At 38.3% G+C, this 5,238-nt stretch overlaps 1 long non-coding RNA gene across 1 annotated transcript; it reads right to left on the reverse strand.

Moving 5' to 3' along the window:
- Positions 1-228: 228 nt before the first annotated feature.
- LOC311050491 lies at positions 229-1,819 on the reverse strand. Its single transcript, XR_014601313.1, has 3 exons — positions 1,737-1,819; positions 1,556-1,626; positions 229-1,200 (listed from the first exon to the last, which is right to left on the reverse strand). It is a non-coding gene; the product is annotated as an uncharacterized lncRNA (long non-coding RNA).
- Positions 1,820-5,238: the final 3,419 nt, after the last annotated feature.

Genomic DNA, 5,238 nt, shown 5'->3' on the forward strand with positions numbered 1-5,238 from the left:
ATTTGAGGTTTCTAAACATGTCAAGTAGCAATACAGAATAAGGTCCCCATCACACAGTTCCCCTGTATCTCTAAGTATCTGTCTAAGAACATGACATAATGCATAAAATACATGGCCCACATGAAATAATGCAGCACAGACATTAACTCCATTGTTATGGTATTTTTTAGAAAAGGAAGGCACAGAAATAATAATCCTAAAATACAAATGTATCACTTTAATTAAAATGGCAGACAGTGAGAAAAGTATTCCACATAAAAGTATCAATGCTGTAATAATATGTGTGAAGTCAGACTGGTAATCAATAGCCTACTTAAAGTAACAAAACAAGTAAACATACCCATTGAGCAGAATGTCAAGTAAAAAATGCATAAGAATATTAAAAAATAGGAGATCTATGGTCCATTTGTACACTCAGAGTTGCAGACCTGTAAGGGTCCATTTGGTTTCATCTGTACACAGACTTTCAGACATGTAAAGTCCATTTTGGTTCCATGTGTTACTGGTGTATGTGTTTCTAGTTAACATGCTACAGACTCAGAGCCATATCAAAGCTACTGGACAAAAGTAAACATACCCATTGAGCAGAATGTCAAGTAAAAAATGCATAAGAATGTTAAAAAAATAGGAGATCTATGCTGCCCTGCCAAGGTAAAGAGCAGTAACTACGAAATCAAAAATCACTGAAAAATGGGTTTAAAAGTGATTCAACTGGTCAGCCAAATGAGATATCGGCATATAAGTGATATTACACTAATTGTGCATCTGTTCTTGAGGTAATTGTTTATCCCCCAAAATCACAAAGGCTAATTTGACCTTTGGGATACTCAAATAAGTCGGCGTGTCCAAAAACTTAGTTACTGCTCTTTACCTTGGCAGGGCAGGTCCATTTGTACTCTTGCAGACCTGTAAGGGTCCATTTGGTTCTATCTGTACACAGACGCTCAGACATGTAAAGGTCCATTTTGATTCCATGTGTTACCGCTGTAGTTTGTCCTGGTGTACTGTATGTGCTTCTAGTTAACATGCCACAGACTCAGAGCCATATCAAAGCTACTGGAATGAATACAAAATGGGCCACTGTTCATTTAATTCAATTTTGGGTTCTGTGTGCTGGTGTCTGTCGCCCGCCTCTTCTTCCAAAGCCAATGCAGTTCCTTCATGTGGAACGCGTCACGTGAGCCACCCAACGAACGCCAACTGAGAGGGAGAGAAAGGAAATAAATTAGACAACGGTGGTGTTGGTTTTAATAATAAGGACCCCCAATTTAACATGCATCAGGTCTACAGACCCTGTTAATGGCATGGCTATCTCTGAGACCCCAATTTATATAGTGAAATGTATGTTAATTTAACTCAGTGTGTAGAAACCCTTGATACATTGATCAGTTCCCCTCTTCCAATGCCTCACTAAATTTCCACACCAACACCATTTTCACATAATTTTCAACTATCATGACATAGAGAGGTTTCAGGGATTTATGGTAAAATAAATGTGGCGTGCTGTGAGCTTGTAGATTGGCTATTTTGGATAACTGTGTAGTCACACCCTTACCTTGCAAAACGTGAGGTCCAAGAGGTTCTTGAATGTGGTCACTGCCCTCACCAGGTCAAACAGCGCTGCGTCTGGAACATACAGACACAGGGATAGTGTGTAAGTAATCAAACAGTTTTTGTTTTTTTAGTCAGGCTCTACTTTATGCTGTACATTACTTCTAGACTCATGTTAAACCTACCATGGTTTTATAAGCTTGGTCATCACAGATGCTCCCGATCTCTTCATCCCCACTGCTGTGATGCAGGAAATGACGAGCAGAAACACCTGAGAAAGAAAGAAAATTAAAAAGAGAAGGGTTAGACACAATCAAAGCCGTATCATGCTCCATCGCAGGAAAAAACTACAAACAGTAACATACTAATATCAATGCAGGGTATTTCGGCTGTGGCATAAGATCGTAGATTGGCTATTTTCAGCAGCCAGTTCATTTAATGTAAAGCAAAATAATTAAGAAAATTAGCAGCCGTGTGTGTGTGTGTGTGTGTGTGTGTGTGTGTGTAAGCTTTTAGCTTAATTCTGCCTTATTCTAGCCTTCAGCTAACATGAGCTCGGCGATCTATATAAATAAAATAAGTACAAGTATCCATAACACAGATTCACCTACCAATCCATCGATCAACAGTTAGTATCATAACTCTGTGACGTGATTAAAAGTAATGTGGGTAGCAAGAAAAGTCTAGTCAGTTAGCTACAGTAAGCTAGCCAGCTAGCACGCTAACATGTACACAATGAAACAGTCAAACATTTGTAAAACGAGATATTTAGACTACACACAGCAGGCATACATCCACACAGATACAAAAAAAATAGTAGGCTAATACACTAACCTTTAAATTATATTTCCCCGGAGGAAAAGGATAGATATATCAGCGGTATGTTTTCCCTCTGTCGAGAAGCATAGAGGAGAAAGAGAAGGGACGACGCAGAAGCAACCGGATGTCCTACCGTTGCTCAAAGAATGGAGCTGTAGTGTTGCCATGTCTGCTTATTATAAGCGACTTTGGGTTTGTTTGAAGACGCGTTGTGAGCTTGTACATCGGCTATTTTCAATATATATATACACATACATATCTAGGCCATGTGGCCTATAGTCACCACATGACTATAGCCAGCAATACACAGTTTTGGGCTTGTTTTCATAGACCTGGCTGCTTATTTCTCTCGCAAAATATGGCAACACTGGTCATTGATTTGATGTAAGCGTCCGTTGCGTATATCCGGTGTATATCGCCACCTACTGAACTGGAGTATATTGAGTTCCTGCTGTAAGGCCTAAATAAAGTATGTTTAGTGCTAATAATGAATTATACAACTTGATAATAATAATAATAATAATAATAATAATAATAATAAGGGTAATAATAATAATGATATTGATAATAATAATAAGACACTTCATTATATATATTTTGTTTTAAATAAGCAAATACATCAACTCTAAATTAGAATTAACAATGCAAGGAATAAATATAATAGCAACAGAATAAGAATAATAAAAACAACAACTGAGGAGCAATTAATCCTTGGAATTATTCAGTAGTACTATTATCAGTATTATTACTGAGGTCACCTTATTTTGTTTTGAACACTAAATAACATTAATATACACGATTACAAATGGCTTCAGGTTTAGGGGGGGAAATGGCACAAAAAAAAATGTTATAGTTTTACTTGTTGACTTTTTTGATAGTGTTTAATTTGGACTACTTTTTTTTATAGTTTTACTTGTTCACTTTTTTGATAATGTCATTTGTATATTTGGATTATCTCTGTGCCTTTTTCTAATAAAAAAAAGAGAAAAAAAGTCTTTACTGCATTATTTCATGTACATCAGGGGTCAGCATACTCAGATACAGCAGGGAAGCTGCCAAAATGTTCTTATTTTTTATTTGTGCAACTGTCATACGACTGTAGCAAAAATATAGCTTTACAGACCCATACAGCCAGACAGGCAGACAGACAGAGTTTATATAAATAGTTTTACGTTTCACTTTTTTAATGGTGTTGAATTTGTATATTTGGATTATTTCTGTGCTGTGATAGCAGTGAAAATGAAGTGATAGCAGTGATGATAGCAGTTAACCCAGTTTAATTTCAGGGACCCCAGTCCAATGGCATTTCTATCTTTGGGACCCAAATTAATCTTTATCTTTAATTAAAATCATGGTTAATTTAACTCTGAAACACGTATAACGTACACTTTTCACGGGTCCATTTGGTTCCATGTACACTTTTACTTACAGACCCATAAGGGTCCATTTGGTTCCTTCCTATCATTTAGCTGGGGACCCCCTGGAACTCCCTCAAGACCCATGGTGGTCCCTGGACCCCACTTTGAGAACCAATGGTCAGAATGTATAGGGAAAATTCAAAGCGTGGCATTAACAGCGTCAGGACGTCGTGACGCTGGCTGCAGACCGCCGCAGACTCTTCTAAAATGCTACTCCGCCGGACATTTCGGTGAGCGAGCCATCTCCGGCGTGAGGAGGGCGTGAGGAGGGTGAGCCTCCGCTCGGCGGGGCCCGCTCTGTCCAGGCCGGCCTGACGTCGGTTGCAACGCCGATCTGCTAGCTGGGTAGGGGCGCCCCCGCCCCCCGCTACTGAAAAACAGGGGGTAAGAAGACCGTTCGCATAAATCACACAGTCCTGCGCTCAATACGAACACCCACTGGGTGGCGCTAGAAGCCCTACATAAGCAGGTAATAGTCATACAACAATTGTAATAATGACAATAATACTTTTACTTACAGATCTAGTATTTATATGTTGTGGACTGGTGTTGATACTTACGCACTATTGTCTTGAGGTGATACTGACCACTGGCCATTAGTTTCAAAGTAATTCACACATTAACTACTTAACAATAGAGCCGTTATTTCATTCGACGCCCCTGCATAATAAGCAGAGGTGGACAGAGTAGAGTCTTTCCCAGTACTTGAGTAAGAGTACAGATACTTCCTGCTTAAATTTACTCCACTACAAGTAAAAGTAGCTCAGTCAAAATGTTACTCAAGTAAGAGTAAAAAAGTACTTGCTTTTAAATATACTTAAGTAATCAAGAGTAAATACTTTTAAAAATACTTAAGTACACGTAAAAGTACATTACTTATTTTTCACACCAATGAATTGCTGTATTTTTTTATATGGCTTTTTTTTTATCACAAGTCAAATTAGTGCAGGTTTGATTCAAAACGAGTAAACTAAATGGATATATTTATAGCCTATAGTGGTGCAGCACAAAATAACCACTAAAACACTAAAAACATGTATATATAATATATATGAGTCCTAATACAATAAAAACGTTTCCCCTTTGAGACTGTATTCATGCCATACTGTCTGAATGGGGAAACGTGGATGAAAGACATACAATTTAGGCATACTGACTATAGCAACATTGGATGCCTTTCATTGTTTTCAAGGCGAAAAACAAACCATGTCACTCTGCCTTTCATGAATATTCAAGGCAAAAAGGCACCATATGTCACTGCTATGCGCTAACTAAAAGGGACCTGCAGTGTTATGTTTGCATCGACAACTAGTGTTGTCCCTATCTACAAATTACACACACACACACACACACAGATTACACACAAATCACACACACACACACACACACACACACACACACACACACACACACACACACACACACACACACACACACACACACACACACA

The sequence above is a fragment of the Gymnoscopelus microlampas genome (genome assembly GCF_963454915.1).
Source record: "Gymnoscopelus microlampas genome assembly, chromosome: 1".
Classification (NCBI taxonomy): domain Eukaryota; kingdom Metazoa; phylum Chordata; class Actinopteri; order Myctophiformes; family Myctophidae; genus Gymnoscopelus; species Gymnoscopelus microlampas.